At 49.6% G+C, this 19,885-nt stretch overlaps 1 pseudogene; it reads right to left on the bottom strand.

The window, feature by feature from the left end:
- Positions 1 to 4,788: 4,788 nt before the first annotated feature.
- On the bottom strand, positions 4,789 to 9,600 carry LOC136474982 (homeobox-leucine zipper protein ROC8-like; annotated as a pseudogene).
- Between the last annotated feature and the right edge of the window lie 10,285 nt (positions 9,601 to 19,885).

Here is a 19,885-nt window from a genome sequence, read left to right as displayed (position 1 = left end):
CTTGTAGTATAATTTCTTGGATGATGTTGACTACCTTGCATTTAAACATATCCATTGCATTCATCTCCTTCGATGCATCGTTTGCATAATCACTTACACGCATTGCATCATACAGGATCGCAAACCGAGAACCTAGTCGTCATACCCGAGGAGCCCGAGGAGCAGCTCGAGGTGCAGCAGCAGGAAGTGCCAGAAGCCGACGAGGAGGACGTTGAGGAACTTCCGGAGTGCTCCGATCACCGTCCGAGCTCCTTCGAGAGAGGCAAGCCCCGGAGCATTTTTCTCCCAGTTTGCAATGATTTAATTAAATACTTTACTTTAAATTAATGCATTACGTTCAGGAGTTGTTTGCAACCGTTGCTGCATTATACCTTGTTTACCTTTGTTATACTATATCCTTGTTACCCTGGTATCCGCAGTCGAGTCAATGCTTAGCTGGCTTAGACCGGTAGAAGTCGGGTGATTTCCTGTCACCTGCGAGCTATAGGTGGTTACCTGGATCTGCTTGGATGACTATGAAGTCATGGTATAACTAAGTGTTAAATGAAGTTGAGACCGGACGGAGACTTGCAGAGTTTTGGACTGTAGTGTTTTCCGTCTGTGTCGATTAAGGACCGACCGTTGTTGGGCCTCGAGTCATGTTGAATGCATGCCCTACATTTAGCTGGCCGGATAAAGTACCTTCCGACCGCGAAGCTGGGAGATTTTTCGGGCCGAGTAGATTGCCCGCAACGCACTGTGCCGGAGCAGGTGTGGTAGGACACGGGGGCGAGATGATAAGGCCAAAGTGCAGTCGGTCGGCCCCCGGGTACATGTGGTTCCTGGCAAACTCGAGATTCCTGGAAAGTTGACTCGGTGATCAATATCTCACTTTAGCGGGTGAGTGAGGTTTGTGTAAGGAATAAATCACCAGCTGGTTAGGAATCGATTCGAATCGCCATCGCTCCTGGATAGTGAGCACTTGACTTGAGTTACTTCATCGTAGTAAATGTTATGGAACACTTGGACAGTTATAATGAATATGACAGTATGGAAGTTGTTTAATGATCATTGGTTATCATTATCTGCTTAATCATATGTTTACTCTAGTATAGGTGCAAATCTAGTCGACAGGTTAATATTAATTAACTTGGCAATAATGCTTTCGAAAAGTTCTTGAAATGCTAAAAATGCTTCTTTCTGCAAATGAGTCAGCTACCCTACTATAAAGCCCTTCATAATCCTTGGTGTCAATTATTTTCGGTTATGTCGGGTAAGTCTGGCTGAGTACCTTCTCGTACTCAGGGTTTTATTCCCACTTGTTGCAGATGGGCAGATGTATTATGGCTACTGTATCAACTGCCTGTATCCTGCGATGGGTGATGCTTAGGACCATGGGCATGGTCATTCCTTACGTCTCGTCTGATGCTTTTGTTGGAGATGATCATTCGCTGGCACTATATTTAAACTCTGCGTGAGTGTGTGTGTGGTTTGAACAAATGACTTCCGCTACTTTTATTCGAACTGGTTTTGTAATAACTATGTTGAAACTCTGATGTATCTGAGATTGCGAACTTTTATGTAATATGTGATGGTGACCGCTAAACTTATTACGATCATGGCTGGGACACGAGTTGGTTTGAAATCCTTCGCGATTTCACGGACTACCGGGTTATACGGGCTTAAGTTTGCTCAATCGTCTGCTCTGGTGGATGATTTTCTTACTTAATTTCGTATAATTGGTCGGTTCTGTTACAGGTTGATGGCTCAACCCGGTAGTGTTGATCTAGACGACACTGTCGATTGATGGCTCAAGTCGGCAGTGTTGAACAAGACAACACTGTCGGTTCATGGCTCAAGCCGGCAGTATTTTGCAAGACAACACTGATGGTTCGTGGCTAAACGATAGTGATGGCCCATTCATATTTTATTGTTTTATAATTGATTTTAATTTATATTTTTTTGTGGAATCGAGTTTTGTTTTATATACGCTACGTAGACGACAGGTCCATCAATATTAAACATTACAAATGTTACGATTACAGTTCAAATGTTCTTATCCAGATCTCGATCCCTCAAAAAAAATTGTTCTCAGACTTCACAGATTGTGCAATACTTTTTGGACTTCTTACAATAATCTGGCGAGCCGCTCTGGGCCATACTGGTCCTTGTACCTTACGGATTGTGCAATGGAAAATACTCTATCTTTTTCCAATACCTCAGCTAAGATGAATTTTGCGAGCTCCGATTGCAGTACGACGATCTCCATGTCTAACAGCCTTTGGTGGTTATATTTCTTGCGCTGTCGTTCAAAAAAGATGATATCCAAAGAGGAATATTAAATCATTTTATTCAATTATTAACAGACATAAATGAAATGGGGATTATACACACCAACTTATCGGCTTCTTTCGATTTCCCACCGATGTAGCGAAGCATTGCCCACATTACATAAAACCCGCATTCATTGTTTCCCACCGGCTGTGATGGATATTTCCCCTCCATTTCGACAACCTTAAATGGGACCGGCGTCCCACCGATATGTCTTCTTCGGACACTTAGCAACATTAAAGGGAGAAACATTAGAAAGCGGTATGTGTGATTAGAAAATAATATATTATTAGGATCGCTTACTAATTCAGCACTGCCACCAGTGCATCCAGATGATGAAATAATTTTTTCTTCGAGTTCCACACCTCAATCAGATTTTTGGCAAGATTGACACAAATAAAGACGAAATGGTTGCTACAATCACAAATGAAGGCGCTCAAAGCAAACCAAAGGTGCCTTACCTCTCCACCGATGTCCTTATAGAACATAGTATTGATAGTCCTCCAGTCATGCCCATCGGCGGGGTGCCTCATCATTGTATCTTTCTTACATTATTTGCCATGCCAGCGCAACAGCTTGGTTGACTTTGCACATGCAAACTGCCTATACACCCGGGGAGCTATAGGAAAATACCAAACGACCTTTACGGGATCTCCTCTGGTCTTGGTACCCTTATCTGACGGCCCTTCCTTATACCGTGGAGCTTCACACTTAGGGCACTTGTCCAAGTCTTTGTATTTTTCTCCACGGTATAATATGCAATCATTGGTATACGCGTGGATTTTTTTCAACCTCGAGGCCGATGGAGCAGATCATTTGCTTGGCCAAGAATGTCTTTTCTGGCAACTCATTTTTTCTAGGAGTATTTTTCTTATTATACCTAACAACTGATCGAAGCCTTTATCGCTCAATCCGTTTGTCGATTTGAACTCTAACAGCATGATGTCGGCTTTCAGTTTGTTAATTGGACAATTCCTATACAATGGTGTTTTGCCATCTTGTCTCATTTTCTCTAGCTTGCTCAGCTGTCTTTCACTAAGACATCCGGTCTCTACATTACGTAGCTGCTGAGAAATGCCATCGTTATCCTCGGTGTCGTCAGCTAGCGTGTTCCTCAACACATTATTAACTGTGGCCATAGGTTCCGTATTGACACCGGGTTCCTCGTCAGCATCGTGGATAGCTACTTCAAGCATGTCCACATCATCATCGTTTACCTGCAGAACATTCACACCAACCTCACCATGTATAGTCCATATCGTATAGTTTGGCATGAAACCCCTGGTAATCAAGTACGATCGTATAGACTCAATTTGACAAAAGATTCTATGATTCTTGCAATCTTTGTATGGGCAGAAGATAGGGTTTCCATTCCTAGCATGGGCTTTGGCATCGGTGATAAACTGGCTGACGCCATGCATGTACCGCTTGTCCGTTCGGAACAGATACATCCACTCTCGATCCATCTCTGCACAAAAAAACCAAGACAGTAATTACAAAGAATTAATAAGAAATCGAGCTTCATGAACAACAATTGTAGCTCGAAAGTACCATTTTTGGAAAACATTATTGTACACTAATTATTGAAAAATTAAAATTGGTAGCTCTGGCCCTGTAAATTAAAAATTGTAGTAAAAAACAATTATTGCACAATTTTGAAGAACAACTATTCTACTCTACTTCTAAGACCTAATTATATCATCACATACTAACAATGATGATCTTGACCACCATGGAATAATTAGCTAGAAGTTTAAATGTGTTCATAGACACCAACCTTTTGGATGATGGATTCACCACAATTTAAGCCTTGCACAAATGTCCAATTGGAAAAGTGCTCTCGAGAATGGAGAAAGAACTAGAATGCGAATCAAGCAATGTAGCAATCAAAACGAAGCTAATTAAGCAACAAAATCAAAGGAGTGGATGTTTGCTACTAACCTTAAAGCAAAAAGATCAAGCCATTCTTTAAAATCAAAGCACTAGCTTCATGATGAAGAGCAGCCGTAACAATGGAGGGAAGGATCCAAACGCGTGTCTCTGTTCTCAGGATGGAAGAGAGGAGAAAGAAGAGGACGACTGTAGCCTTTTTATATTGTAGGCTTATCACCGTCGGTTCTTGCTAGAACCGACAGTGATAATAGTCAATCATTGTCGGCTCTTGACTTAAACCGGTAGTGATAAGTGTCCACCAAAACACTGTCGGTTCAAGCTAAAAACCGATAGTAATATGGTCCTTCACCGCCGACTTTAGCCCAGCACCAATTATTTTTTTATTTTCAAGCTTATAACCGACAGTGAAGGTACATCACTGTCGGTTCTCACAAATCCGGCAGTGACGAGACCGACAGTGATGTACAAATCTAACGTAGTTTGAAGCATGCAGCACCAATCATTTTTTTATTTTCAAGCTCATAATCGACAGTGAAGGTACATCACTGTCGGTTCTCACAAATCCGGCAGTGACGAGACCGACAGTGATGTACAAATCTAACGTAGTTTGAAGCAGGGAGCGAGAGAGGAAAGAATGAAAAGGAACAATCAAAGCAGTGACAGTGATATTTGCCTTAATTATCTTTACTAAAAAAATAGAGAATTAATGATCATTGAACGCTTAACACCATTAGACAGAAGTCAATACCCGAACCATTCATCATCCTCTGCTGCAAACTGCTACAAACTACAGAATGGGAGACTGCAAATGGGTGGCAAAAACTATGGATGGAGGAGGTGGGGAGAGAGAGACACACACAGAAAAAGAGGGAATGGAATTAATAATTAAACAACCGAGCGTGACGGCAGCAAGAGGAATGAGACGAGCATGGTGCGTTCTTGACTCCTCCGTTTCATGCAAAGCCTCGCGAGCAAGCAAACTTCAAATCCTGTAACAGGGACGGGACACCTACTAGAGCAAGAGGAAAAGTTATCATGCATGCATGAGTGGCAGACAGAGAGAGAGAGAGAGAGAGCTGAATAATGATCATGCATGGGTGATCGGACGGCGCAGCAACAGCGGCAGGTGAACCCCAAGCGGGCGACACCATGGCAGCAGCCCCGCCTCCTTGAATGGGCAGCATTGAAGCGCCCCAACCAACCAAGAACTCCGTCGCGAACGAACGCCTTGAAGGGAATTCACTCCTCGCAGCAGCTAGCAGCAGGAAAGCGGCAGGCGGCCGGCCGGGGGCGAGGAGAGGAGACCTACGCGTGCATGCAGCCCGGCAGCATGCATGCATATGCACGCACGCATCAATTCCATGGATCCATCGGCCGGGCCGGGGCTCCATCAATGGCTGGCGCAATTCAAGGCCGCCTTAATTTGCTCCACAGTGGTGCTGATGAGGCTGTTGACCGTCGCCACCGACTCGGCGTTCAGCTTCGACGACGGCAGGCTGCTCACCAGGATCTGGAACGCCACCGTCACCAGCGACCCACGCCGCCGCCGGGGCGCCCAGCGGGCCGGCGGCAGCCCTCGACGACGACGACGACGCCGCGCCGGGCCGCCCGTCGGGCAGGATGGTGAAGCCAGACGGCAGGAGCGGGATCACGGACGGGTCCTCGCCACTCATCACCACGTTGGCCGCCGGGATGTCGATAGGCGCGTACACCACCAGCGAGCCCGACGCGTCGGTGCAGCTCTCCTGCAGGATCAGCATGCTGTTCTGGCTCGCGTTCAGGCCCTACACACACATGTGCATTGCCGCCACATGGCATCTCATCAGACACGTTAGTGGTCAATGGAGTAACTAACACCACATATATAAAACACGTGTATCCGCGGATGCCATTCGTTGACACGTACGTACTAGTGCACGGTACTAGACTACTAGTAGCAAATTCAGTCAGATCAGATGCACGCGCGAATATAATGCGATGCTTACTCTGAGCAAGGAGATGCAGTTTCCAGGGTGGGAGCCGTTGGGGATGCGCGACACCTCCTGCACCGGGTTGCCGTGCGACAGCACGTCCCACTGCAATGCAAGCAAAGTAAACGAGCAGGAGACGTGAGCGTGGTGCCGACCCCCCCTGCAGAGTGCGGACAGAATGGAACAACAATCAGAAGAAGAATCCTCGACGACGTGGCGTCGCGGCGGACCTGGGAGCGCGTGTGCTCGTCGCGGACGAAGGCGAACACCCGGTCGCACGGGACCGGCAGCCAGATGGACGTGGCCGCGCTGAGCACCACGCCGCTGGGCTGCCCCGGGTCCGTGTTGCGGTGCACCATGACGCGGACGCCCACGTCGTTGGGCCCCGACAGCGTCGTCCACCGGTGGAGCTGCGACGCGCTCAGGCTCGCGCAGAAGCTGCTCACCATCCGCTGCGACAGCTTCATCATGCTCCGCTTCCCTTCCGGCGTCACTGCAATTAGTAGCTTTTGATGAGATTCACAGGGCCAAGCCAACCGACGTACATATAGTACGAGTATGTGCATGCCGACCAATTCATCAGAAACTAACACACCTCCTGCAGCTGCAATGTCCCGGTGGGGCATGCCGGCCGTGGCGAGGCACGCGCAACGCTCGCACGCCCTCTGCAGTGCGGCGAGCCACCGGTGCGCCCCGAACGCGGCGCCGCTGAGGATGAGGTCGCGGTAGAGCAGGTGGATGGGAACCCGGTCCTCGATCTCCATGTGCTCGACCCAGGTCACCTAATGAATGAATATACACGTTCACGAAAATTGGCAATGGTGAGCCACGACTCCGTACCATATTACGCGCACGTGCAGCGGCAACGCACATGAATGGAAATGGCAAGGCAAAAAATGCACTTTAACTACAGTACCTTGGAGGAGCCGTCGGCCATATCGGCGATGAGGCAGCCCGATGGGAGCCGGCACGAGCGCGACGGCGGCGCGCCGAACCTCGCGTCGCGCTGCTGCAGGTCCACCGAGATGTCCGCGATCGCCCACAGCCCGTGCTCGATCTGCCGGCAGTAGCGGAGGAAGCAGAACTCGCGCGTCGGGACGACCGGCGACATCACGTGCAGCTCCTCGTACATCTGCATGCGCCGCGAGGCAAGAAGAATCAGCGGTGAGATCAAGGCAGACGACGGCCCGTGCGAACGTGACACAAGGGATGGGATCAACTGCCCTACCAGAACCAAAGACTCGCTCCGCCCGGCCATGCCGTTCACGAGGACGTCGATCGTGCGCGCCTTGGACACGATGGCAGGGAAGAACTCCATCCACTTGCTCTGCGAGAACAATGACAACCGTGCACGTCACGCTTACGACGTGGTAGGTGCGAACCGTAATATTGCTAGATAATAGACATGTCTTATTATCACGTAACGATTCTCAACAGCTACAGTTTTAATTACTGGCCTCCGGAGCAGAAAATGAACTTACCGAGTCCATGAACATGTCGACGAGGCCGACGGCGCTCATGAAGACGAGGCCCGAGTCGCGGGAGCCCTCGACGTGCACGTCGGGGCCTCGGAACGAGCCTTCGGGCTTGGCGAAGATGCTGTCGTACGTGTCGACGTTGAGCACGTCGCGCCCGTCGGGGCCGCCGCCCGCCGTCTTGACCCACAGGTGCTCGCCGGCCTGCGCCATCCTGATGAGCTCGTCCATGGCGCGCGTCGCCATCTCGGCCATCATGGGGCGCTCCATTTCTGACACCGTCATCTGGAGGTGGAACGGAGGGTACCCCGAGGAGCCGCCGCTGAGGAGGTCGAGGTCCAGCGACGGGCCCAGCGCCGGGCTGCCGAGCCCGCCGACGGACAGGTCCAGCGACGACGACATGGACAGCGGCTGCACCGGCGGCAGCTGCGTGATGGGCCGCCCCAGGTACTTGGACGTCAGGCTGGACACCCGGTCAAGCTGCACATCACATGAAACGCGCGTGCCACGTCGTCGCCGTGTGAAAACGAGAGCGCGATAATAAAAAAAAATGGGGAAGGGGCGCAATGGCTGGAGAATGCAAAGCGGCTTGCCTCTTCCTTGAGCCGCGCGTTCAACATGCGCAGCTTCTGCTCGTCGAAGTAGTCGTCGGTGACGGGCGGGCCGCCGCAGGTGGGGCAGATGACGTTACGGAGCGCCTCCCGCATGGCGATGTTCTCGCACCGGATCTTGTCGTTCTCCGAGCGCAGGAAGCAGTTGTCCTGCCGCTCGTGCTGTGCCTGCAGTACGCCCCCATCCAGCGGCCAAACACACCGAAATTAATGGCCGTCATCTCAAACAGGAGCGCGAATCAAATAGAGGACAAACACCAACAGAGATGAATGTTTAGTTTGCGAAATGAAAATTTTCTTGACGTCACGTCGGAGGCTGCGGAGATGTCGAAACATTTTTTTTTATATTAATAAAAAAACTAATTACATAGCTGATGTGAAAACTGCGAGACGAATTTATTAAGCCTAATTAATCCATCGTTAGCGTAGGTTAGTACTGTAGCACCTATGGCTATTAGTCTCAAAACATTCGTCTCGCGATTTTCTACGGACTGTGCAATTAATTTTTTTTATCTATATTTAATACTCCATGTATATGTCACAAGATTCGATGTGATAGTTTGGGGTAAAAATTTTTGAAACCAGCAAGGGACGGAGAGAAGGCAAGTCTACTATACCTTCATCTGCGTCCGGCGGTTCTGGAACCAGAACTTGATCTGCCGGGGCTCCAGCCCCAGCTCCCTGCTCAGCTGCATCCGCTGGTTCTCGTCCGGGTGCGGGCACTCCTTGAACATCCTGCGCGCGCGCACAGGCACAGACAAACGCCGCCGCCATTTGAGCAAAGCATCCAAAACGAACAGATACAGGCTAATCAACCAGTAGACAAGGAAGGGTGCACGTACGCCTCGAGCTGCTGAATCTGGCGCGGGGTGTGGCGGTGGTATCTCTTCTTGCGGCGCTGGGCGTCGGAGCCGCCGTCCATGACGTCGTCGCCGAAGTCCATCGCGGCGCGCGCACGCCTCGCCTCGCCTCGGGTGGCCGCTTGCTTCGAGCGCAATCTGGGCCGGGAGGGCTGGCAAGCTGGTGGACTAGCGGCGGTAGCGCGCGGCTGTACTAGTACCACGAGGTTTAAGCTATAGCTAGCTCCTCCTCCGAGGCGCTATATAGCCTCGCTGCTACGCAGGAAGTAGCAGTGGTGGTGGTGGCGGAGGTACGCAGCAGTAATCTCGCTGGTCCTGACGAAGCAGCACACTACAGCTCAGGAGGGGATCGAAGGGAGGCGCTCTCTCGCCAGGAAGAAGAAAGAGAGAAATGAAGAGAAGTGGTGCAGTTTTATCGATCAGGCCTCCGCTTTTGCCTTTGCGCGTCGGAACGGAAGGGGGGGGGGGGACGACGAGGGAGGAGCGGTAGGCGGGGCGGAGTAATAACCGATGCGGATTAAGAGCCGGAGGAGTATTTAAAAGGGCCCCACCACCTCGGTTCGAGGCCGGGCCTACTGCTGCTTTCTTGGGTTTGGGTGGGAACAGCTGGAGCCATTTAAGGCCCAAACGGGTCGGGCCTGTTGACTTTTCCTGCCACACCCGCAAGCAGGCAAGTACGATTCCAGCCCGCTTCTACTGTTTGCGTATGGTGCTCCACAGTACTGGGGAGTGGTATTTTTGTGCTGGCTACAGCCTACGGCTCTTTAGGCTGTGCCCAACCTCAGCTGTCAGCTGCGTTGCTTTCATATACCGGAGTACTCCTATCCTATATGACGATGATATACTAGTGCTGACGTGCAATTCCAGGGTCCTGTGTCACCACTCACCAGAAGTAGTCTGCAGAAAATTATTTTGCAGGACACCTGGAGTCAAAATGAAATCCAAGACACCCTGACAACAGGAATTACATACCCACTGCCATAATTAATAATTTACTAATTTGAACTTCCAGTAAGTAAATTTATTGTTGCTAACTGGCCGATATCCAAATCCTACTGAGATCCATGATTTTCTTTCACCTGGATCATTTGAAATTACTATTTATTCTAGCAGATCTTTAATGGCAAATTAAAAAAAAAAACATCAAGCAGCCCCGCTTCCATTTCCTGCACCTTGCCTTGTTGGGCGATCACAAACGGGCCGGAGCCGGATTCCGCCCCGCCCAGATCCGGCTCTGCGCTGCATGCAACGCAAACAACGCAACCCTGGAAAGAGACGAACCGGCATTAAATCGTTGGTGGGATTCCCAAATGCGATAATCGTATCGGGATCGAAAACCAAAAGACCGAACTCAAGACTTCCCTCTACGGGGTTGGGCTGGCCGGCCGGCTGGGCTTTGGATCCATCCACCACCGATTTCATCCCATTCCCATACAAGTGCAGCGGCAGACCCATGCATGCAAAAAACCGGCATGTTGGCACTTCCATGGCCTCACGCCCCCATTTGGCGCACGATACTCCTATCACTGCACGCGTGCATGGCAGAGCATGCAGTTCGTCACAAAGCCAGGCCAGACACCAGTTCAAGGTCCAAACTTGGGTGCACCAACCCACGCACGCATGCACGCAGAATTCATCAGGTGCTTCGTTCCAACCCTAAGATTCTGAAATCTCGGCCCTAGACCAGTAAAAAAATGTGTCGCGCCCGATCACGATGCGCTCAAACAAATGAGTTTAAACGAGTTCGTCGCTTGACCATCTTTCTTGGGAGTCTGTTTCCTAAGCCAGAGGCACTTGCTTCTCGCTTTGCTCCCCATGGGGAGGCGTGCCGGATTTGGACGACGCTTCCCAGTGGTAATCCAGCAGTAGTAGGTCAGCCTCTTTTATGACCCCCTACTAGGAGGGAGTGACACTGAAACATCGGAGGTGAAGACCGATGTGATGTGCATTGACTTTGAATGGGAATGCATAAATATACACACGTACGGCATGAGGCAGTCCCAATGACTTGCCACGTAGACAAAATGCTGACATGGCAACGTAATTAATGAAAAAAGAGAGCAAAAATCATAGAAATGGTTTTTTCATGAAGAAACCAGGTCTACTCTTGACCCAATGCACCAAGAAACCATGAAATCGCCATTGGGGGAGAAACCACCAGCTTCTAGGGAGCCCGTGTCGCACTCCCATTGGAGGAAAAGATAGAGTTGGGAGAGAGAAAGAGAAAATAGTTATTACTCATAGAAACCATGGGTTGGAAAGCAGTACTTTTTTTGTGCGATATCCTATATTATAGAAACTACTAGTTTTTTTCATTGGGACTGCCGTGACAATCTCCACTGGTTTTGATTCAAAATAAAAAGGATCGGAGTAATCATATGCATGCATTGATATGATACGTGTGCGGCAGGTGTTCAAGTTTGAATGTCCTTCAAGTTTTCATTTGAATGTCCTTTTCGTGGAGTATTCAAGTGTTTGAATGTCCTTTTCAAGTTTTCATTTCCGGAGGTGTTCATGAATTGATAGATGGAAGCCGGAAATGCATCAAGTTCCGTCGCCGTCCCTTAATTGTTCTGCTGGCCTCAGGTGGGAGAAAACTCATTTTTACCAGAAAAGAGGGACGTCCTATAAAAGCATAATACTATTATTAGTGTAGTGTTTAATACTACTCGGCCCCTGTGATTATTTTTAAGAGTTTTTAAATAGATTCCAAATTTATTAACCGTGCTCGTTGGCAAGTGTCACACATAGTACTACTGGTGGTACTAGTGATGTCGATTGTGAAACAAGAACATAGTGTTCGGCTGAGCAAGTTCGGCTTGTTTTTTCTAGCCGGAGCAGTGTTTTTCTCTCACAAACTTTCAGTATAAACAGTGCCAAATTTCATCCTAGCCAACACTCCCAAAACTAGTGCTGGTTCCCTTTTTTATGCTGGCAGTTCATCAGTAGCCTACAGTCTTTTTCTTCAAGGCCCTTCATACACAATCTTCTTCATGTACATGATGCCACGCTGCATGTAGTAGGAGTATTAAAAACATCTGAGGAGAGGGCAATATGCAGGGAGACTGGGAGAGCTAGCGAGGCCATGGGGACGGGACGGGAAGAAAAAAAAACGGGAGGAGTCGTTGCTGGTGAGGATGATACTCTACATTGACGCTGGTTTAGTTGGACCTCAAAGTCTAAAAAGTTGCTACAGTACTTGTCACATCGAATGTTTACGGCCTGTGCATGGAGCATTAAATGTAGACGAAAAGAAAAAATAATTACACAGTTTGGTGGAAAATTGCGAGACGAACGTTTTAAGCTTAATTAGTCAATATTTGGACACTATTTGCCAAATAAAAACGAAGATGCTACAGTAGCCCCAAATTCCAAATTTCACGAACTAAACAAGGGCTGAATAGCTATTTCTTGTTTCCATTTACTCCCAATTCATAGCCCCTCTTAAATGTTCTTGCTCTCACATCCTGTGCATATCGATTGAATTCATTTGGCCGAGTGCTTGGTGGATGGATGTATTTATCACGAATCATATCTCACTCTGATGTGTGCAGTCTTTTTTTACATGACGAATGAATGAAAATCGTCAAGCTATTTTTAATTGAATTGATTTACGAAAATATAATATTCGTTCGCGCTTGTTTGTCTCTCGTTCATCAACAATCGAGCTCGCACGGCCATGCAATATGCATGGGGCGTGACGGATTTGCAAGTAGTGACGACGACGACGCTACACGCGAGCGTTGGTGCATGCATGGGGATGGATGGAGGCTCAATAATTTTCTTGTCGACGTGCCGTTCGGCTGGTCACAAAAGCCGACCGGTTCCGCATCTTTTTTTAACTATATAAGTGTTTTTCTCTCACAATAATTTAACTGAAACAGTATTTTTCAGCCAAATTCAGCCCAGCGAACGGGGGCCTTGCAAAGACCCAAGGACGTTACGACTGATTGCATTATGATTCGCTTCGTTGTTCCGATTCATTTCCAGGGCTCCCCCTCCCCGCGCCACCGGACCGGACAGTACCGCAGGAGAGGAACCCAACCCAACACAGCAAGGCATAAATAAATGACGAAACCCATCCATTGGCCTGACATCGTCCTCTCCATTGGCAGTGGTACGCGCCAGCGCCACACACCAACACACGGTGGAAAATACGGACGGACGGGGCTGCCTCCGCGTCGCCGTCACCCGCCCTCGCAAGGCCGCGCGCGTACGGCCGCCTCCGGTCCGCCTCGCCGTCACCACGCCGTACGGCCGACGCGCGCCTGAGGGAGGAGACGACGGGAGCAGGACAGCCGCCGGGTGGGTGCCGTAGCGGTAGAAAACTCTCGCCGGATCGTGGGGCGCGCGCGGGACTCGACTCCATTGATCGTACTTGGCCCCGCGCTCCGGCCGGTTCCTCCGCGGCCGTGCAGCGCATGCCTTCAGCTACGGATGCAAGTGGGCCGCTCTGCAGACGGCCCGCACGTCGCCGCTCTGGCCGCTACGTGTATTTGCAGGCTTGGCGGGTGCACGTTACTGCTAGTGCCGCTGACCGCGTCGTCCCGCAGGCTTGCAGGAAAGAGCTAGCAGGCATGCAGGAGCCCGCACTGACGCATACAATTAGCACCGCACGAGCCTCGTATGTCCATCAGCAAGGCACCGCGCGCGGGAGCTGCCCCGACGCGGACACCAGCGCCGTCGCCTTGGCAAGAGCAGGACTGCAGCTACATCATCCCACTGCCGCCGATCGACGAGAGCGAGGGAACGCGCTACCTCCACGAGCTGCTCCACCCTGCTGCCGCGCGAAGAGACCGCCGATGACTGCGCTATGTGCCAACTTGGACGAGGATGGTCGTCGTCGGTGTGACACTGTGACCTGCACGTCCTGGTCGTTGACGTCGAGATGCTCGTGAAGGAGGAAGAGGAACTTGGACGAGTCCAGGTTTGTGCCGTAGCCGATGATGCAATTGACCGGGAACCCAACAGCTTCCAAGCGACGTAGGTCATGATATGATGTCCACAGGGTTCGACCGTTGGAGACGATGAGCAGGATGGCGTCCGGCGAGTGCTCAGCCAGCGCGGGCACGATCTTTCATCTCTGAACATAAGTAGCGACGTCCGACGTGGGTGCTTGTGGGCCTTGCGGGTATAAGCGGGATTTTGCGGCCACCATTGGTAACCCAACGGGCTTAGCAGGTCAATCTGCCCCAAACCGCAGTAACTAAGCAGGCTGCATTGTCCAGTACGTCTTTCTTGCGGGGCGGGCAAAGCGGGCTCGTTCGGTGGCCAAAAGGCGCAAGCGGACGAACGGAGATCGGACGGCTGCCGTCCGATGCTACGCGTGTACGGTGCGTGTCCGGGTCGAGATGCGGCTGCTGCGGCACGGACGCACGGTGTTGTCTGGACTGAGGAGTGTTCACCCGTCAGTCCGTCACAGGATGGACCCACGCCTGACAATGGTAGACGCATGACGCCGTGGCCCACTGGCAGCCGGCGCGGGGGACGCGCTCGCGCCACTGTTGGTGGGGCTGCAGAACAACAAATATGGGGTCGGGTGGGACGGGCTTGGGTTGTATCTGCGAAAGGGCCGGAGCCTTGTACGCTCGTGGGCCGCAGGAATTTTAGCGCAACTATATACCTTAAGCTTTCTTCTTTATATATACCTTAGGCTTATGACCTATTTGCTACAGCTTAGCTTCACTGGTGAATCGGATTTTTTAGCTTTGGCTGCAGTGGCTATCTATGATGAGATTGTTCTACTTTGGAAGAAATTTAGTGCGATAAGTATTAGTCATTGCAGTAGATCATGTAATTCAGTAGCCCATGAATTAGCTAGGTAAGCTTTATTACAAAAGAGTTCTTAGGTTTGGGTAGATGATCCCCCTTCATCTATTTTCTAACTTCTTGTAAACGATGTAACAGTCTTCGTGAATCAATAAAGTTTGCCTGAAGTTTAAAAAAAAAGCTTTGGCTAGAAAAGCAGCTCTACCGATGAAGCTGGATTTGTTTTATGGATCATTTGGCAAAACAACTTCACTTGTTTGTTAGAACAAGTAAAATACCCATAATACCCTTTTTTTTTCTTTTATCCATTTTTTCTTCCCTTTATTTTTCTTCTCTCTCCACCTAATCTCTTCTGACCACGCGTGATAATCATCCTCTTCCCCGGCTGCTCTAATTAAGCACGACCCGCGCGATCCGTCCCCAACCACCTCGGCCTCTGCTCCCACCCCGCCCTGGCCACCTCGGCCTCCATGCCGGCCCCGTGGCCCGACCACTCCACACCCCCACGGATAAGGCTGGATAACGAGCTGGCTCGGCTCGACTCGTTAAGATAACGAGCTAGCTCGGTTCGGCTCGTTATCCTAACGAGCCAGAAAGCCAGCTCGGTTCGGCTCGTTAAAAGCTTGAGCTGGCTCGTTAAGCTCGTGAGCTAGGTATAAACAATACACAAAATATAATATTTGCATTTATCTAAAGTTTGAGAATAATAATAATATAAAAGAAATACATCTAGATTAGTTACCAGTCAATTTATAGGGTCTAGACCAGTTACCAGTCAATTGTAAAGTGAAACTAATATAAGTTTTGATAAAGCTTGGCTCGTTTAGCTCCCGAGCTGGCTCGAGTTGACTCGTTATAACTAACGAGCTAAAATCTTGGCTCGGCTCGGCTCGGCTCGTTATCATAACGAGCCGAGCCGAGCCGAACCAACCACGAGCCGAGCGAGCTAACGAGCTTCGAGTTTTTCGTCCAGCCTTGCCCACGGCTCCTGCGTTGGCCTGGGGAAAATCTGCCCACGCCACGTTGGGACCCACCTCCGTCGAAAGAAGCTGGTTGAACCTGGTTTTTCCAGCTTCACCATCTACTTTTTACATGTGAAAGCGCATATTCGGAAGATTGTGAGGTAAAGATGTTTCCCAGAAACCATTTGGTAGAGATGTGGAAAAATAGCTCTGTGAAGCTGTGCTAAACAGCCTGTTCGCTTGTTGGTTTCAGCCAGCCCAAACCAACCAGTCAACAGTGTTTTTCTCTCACAATAAACCAGCACCAGCCAGCCCAAACCAGCCCAGAAACCAACCAGCGAACAGGCCGAAAATCTCTACCAAATAGACCCTTGCTTTCCTTGAAGAGAGAGAAAGGAAAGGCACCACACGTAGACGCTCATATGCACCGACCGGTAAGACTGTGGACTGTGCTGACCAGTTACAGACTCTTGTCTTTTTGGCCTATCAGTCCCTGTCTGCCATGTGAATAATCAAAGACGCATCATGGAACATCTTGTTTGTATCACATGAACATGCCAGAATACACTATGGAACATTTTATATATAGGCCCTCTCGCAGGGCTCTTTGGGCTCCTGTTCTTTTACTGCAGCGGCACTGTAGCAGAAGCCGGAAAAGCCAAAAACGAGCTCCTCCGGCTCCTCATCCTCTAGTTCATTTTCTGTCTCGATTTTCGAAACAGCTCCGGTTACCGTGTCACTACAGTGTCGCAAGGCGAGGAGCCGGAGCCCCGGGAGCTGCGCCAAAGAGGGCCATAGTGTGAATTACATCTGAGCGGCCTGGCCCTCTGGCTTTACTGGATAGGGCTTAGACAGAGATTCTGCTCTCTTTTTTTGCCTAGAAAAAATATTCTCAGTCTGAAACCGCTCGAAACATTAATTTTCTTTGTTTTTTACATTGTAAAATTGCGGGCGGCCCAGTCCGAAATGCGAGCCCCGAACCTGCCCACTAGAGGAGGCGAGCACCGGGAGAGGAGGCGGGCTAGCTGCCTACGAAATTCCTCAAAAAAATAGGCTGCCTACGAAATGGTGTTTGGGCCAGGAGGAGTTAACTGGGCTTGGACCACCACAAGTAAATAGTAGACGAAAGTGGGCTGGCAGTGCATTATATTGGACCAGATAGAAAACGTACGTTCTCCAAACAAAAATTACAGACGTCCATTTGGTACGTACCCCTAACTCGGCTAACTTGGAAACTAGCACACCATAACTGTTGGGTCCATTATTGTTCAACCCAATAATAGCATAAATAAAACCAACTTAATAAATAAAACAAGAAAACTACGCAAGCTCTATCGCGCATCCGGTCGCACTCCTGGGCGAGCGCGTGACTCGTTGCTCCCACGGGTAAGCCCGTCACTAGGCAAGCGTGGGCTGTGCGACTGTACCAGGCCCACTTGCGAAGGTCCCACATGTTACGCATACTCTCTCTCCATTCTTTTCTAGATGTACTTGGTTTTTATTATACTTGCTTTTAGTCTTACACAGCGTGGGGTGCACTAGGTAGTTGGCCACACGCAAAACCGTTTAGAGCAAGGTTAGTATCAGAGCTAAGTAAGTGTTTGACTAAAAGTTCAGTTATAAGAGTCATGTTATACGATAGTTATTCTCTTTTCTATTCTTCTCACGTACCGTTCTATCTGGTCCTACCAGCAAGGCGTATGCTTCCTGCTGTTTTTCTACCACCATTTCTTAATAAAAGCAAGAGAGATGGGCCTTCTGGACCTCGCCAATTCCCCTCCAATGCAATTCCAATTTTCCTACAATCCAATATCACGATGACACCTTAATCATCGTGAAAGGAGACGCCAGGCAGTTGTCCCCCTCTTTATGGCCGCAGTTGTCAAACAACGATCAACATGGAAGAAAAAGCCAAAAACAAAAGCTACTGAAGCATCTCACTCACAGTCACGGACGGTGATTTGTGATGTGCACGAGCACGACGTACGTACATACTGACGCTGGGAATAGTTGATTGAAACCGATGGATCGGAGAAGGCAACAAGCTAGCAAGCCAATTCAGGAATGCATGAACATGATGAATAATGTAGGGCATGCATGCATGTGATGATGTGAAATCGATGTGATGGTGCATTGTGGGAGACGTGGAGAGCCCATTAGCCCATGCTGTATCCATCCAACTTTTTTCCGCGATGCAGGCATTGTTGCTGTCTAGTACACTGGACTACCTGCTGCCGTCACTCAGTTGCATGGATGCATGCATGGTCACCGACGGATCATATCTGCCACTCTGCCAGTGTGTGACCCAGGAGGACGACGGTGAAATACATACAGCAATACGCCAATACTCCAGTAATAATAAGTTTATGTTCCGTGGAGTAATAATAAGTGATCCAATCCACACGACTACCACGACTAGATTCAGGTTTTTTATCGAGTGCCTGAGGTCAAATTGCACTTGGAAAAGCCTTTGTCGAATGCGGCACTCGACAAAGAACACATGATAAAAAATTGATCGGCGAAGACCTCTTTGTCGAGTGTTTTTTATCGGGCACTCGGCAAAGGCTTTGCCGAGAGCCCCGGGGGCATTCGACAAAGAAAAGCGACCGTCACGGCGCCGGCCCCATTCACGGTGGCTTTGCCAAGTGCCAACCCTGCAGGCACTCGGCAAAGATTTTTTTTATTATTTTTTTTTAAAAAAATTCTTTGCCGAGTGCCATGGTCATGGCACTCGGCAAGGCTAAAAAAATGGTTTTTCCGAGCGCCCATTTTTTCAGCTTTGCCGAGTGCTGTGACCATGGCACTCGGCAACGGTGTCCTTTGCCGAGTGCAACACTCGGCAAAATGACCCAAAACGGCATTTTTTTTATATTCCATCATGACAAATAAATTCATACAAACATATATCACATATATATCTCATCCATCACATATATATCTCATCCATCACATAGATATCTCATTCATCCACACATCTATCCGCACATATCACATCCATCACAATATATATCACATATATAATAATAAGTGCTCAAGTCAATCTAAATAAATCCACAAGTCCATCAAGTCCACAAGTGCATCACAAGTCCATCACCAAGTGAACAACAAATGAAAAAAATACAACGTGCACTCATCTCGACCACTGCGACTGTGGTGAAGGTCCATCATTCGAAGGTGCATGAGGTGGATTATTCGAACCACCGTCAGATGGAGACTGCACAAAGGAGAAAAGATTGCATGTAAGACAAGATTATTTGGATAGCTAATCTAGGAAGGTAGAGGCCATACAAGTAAAGCACAAGCGAAATTAAAAAACTTTCATACTCACAGGAGTAGCTGGAGGTGCAGGACATGAAGACGGAGGTGGAACCAACAGTCCAGCTAGCAGAGAGAAGCCCACACGTTGCCCAAGCCCTTGTAGGAACTCCGTAATGTCCGTCAGCCTCTACGCCTAGGCCTGCCGCTCGGCCCGCTCGGCCTCCCGCTCGGCTCCAGCTGGGCCACTATCGTCTGGTGCCCGGCCTCCAGCTCCTGACGTTGCCTCATTTCTTATTTCAGCCGGGCCTACAATATTTCACTCTAATATTTTAGTAATACAAAGCTAATTAAGATGTGTAAAGATCAATGTATGATGAGTAAAACAGGAATAACCTCGAGTGCGTCGACCCGGTGCTGTGCAGCGGTCGGCCGTGTGCGAATGGCCGGGCTCTCGCTCGTGCTCCGTGCTCGGATCTGGGAGAGAGAGGGAGTAGAGGCCGTGTCGATGACGCCGTCGCCAAGCCAGAACCGCCCATGCTTCTTGCCTTGCCCCGCCCTCATGATGGCCTCTCCATCGAAGTCTTGGGTGCTCGGATCGTGGTCTGACCCATGGAGCGACCTCGCCACCTCAGTGTACTCACTGATGCGGAAGTGGACGCTCGGGTTCGTGTATGCCTCGAGCGGGTCCTCCAGGTTGAAGGAGACGTCGGACGTCGCCTTGCCCTTGTGGGCTATACACCATACCTGGAAGTCCGAGCAAGCCTGGCCACTACGTGA

This window comes from Miscanthus floridulus, chromosome 8 (genome assembly GCF_019320115.1).
Source record: "Miscanthus floridulus cultivar M001 chromosome 8, ASM1932011v1, whole genome shotgun sequence".
Lineage (NCBI taxonomy): Eukaryota > Viridiplantae > Streptophyta > Magnoliopsida > Poales > Poaceae > Miscanthus > Miscanthus floridulus.
The sequence above is the reverse complement of the archived record's forward strand: the minus strand, read 5'-3'. Positions and strand labels throughout refer to the sequence as shown.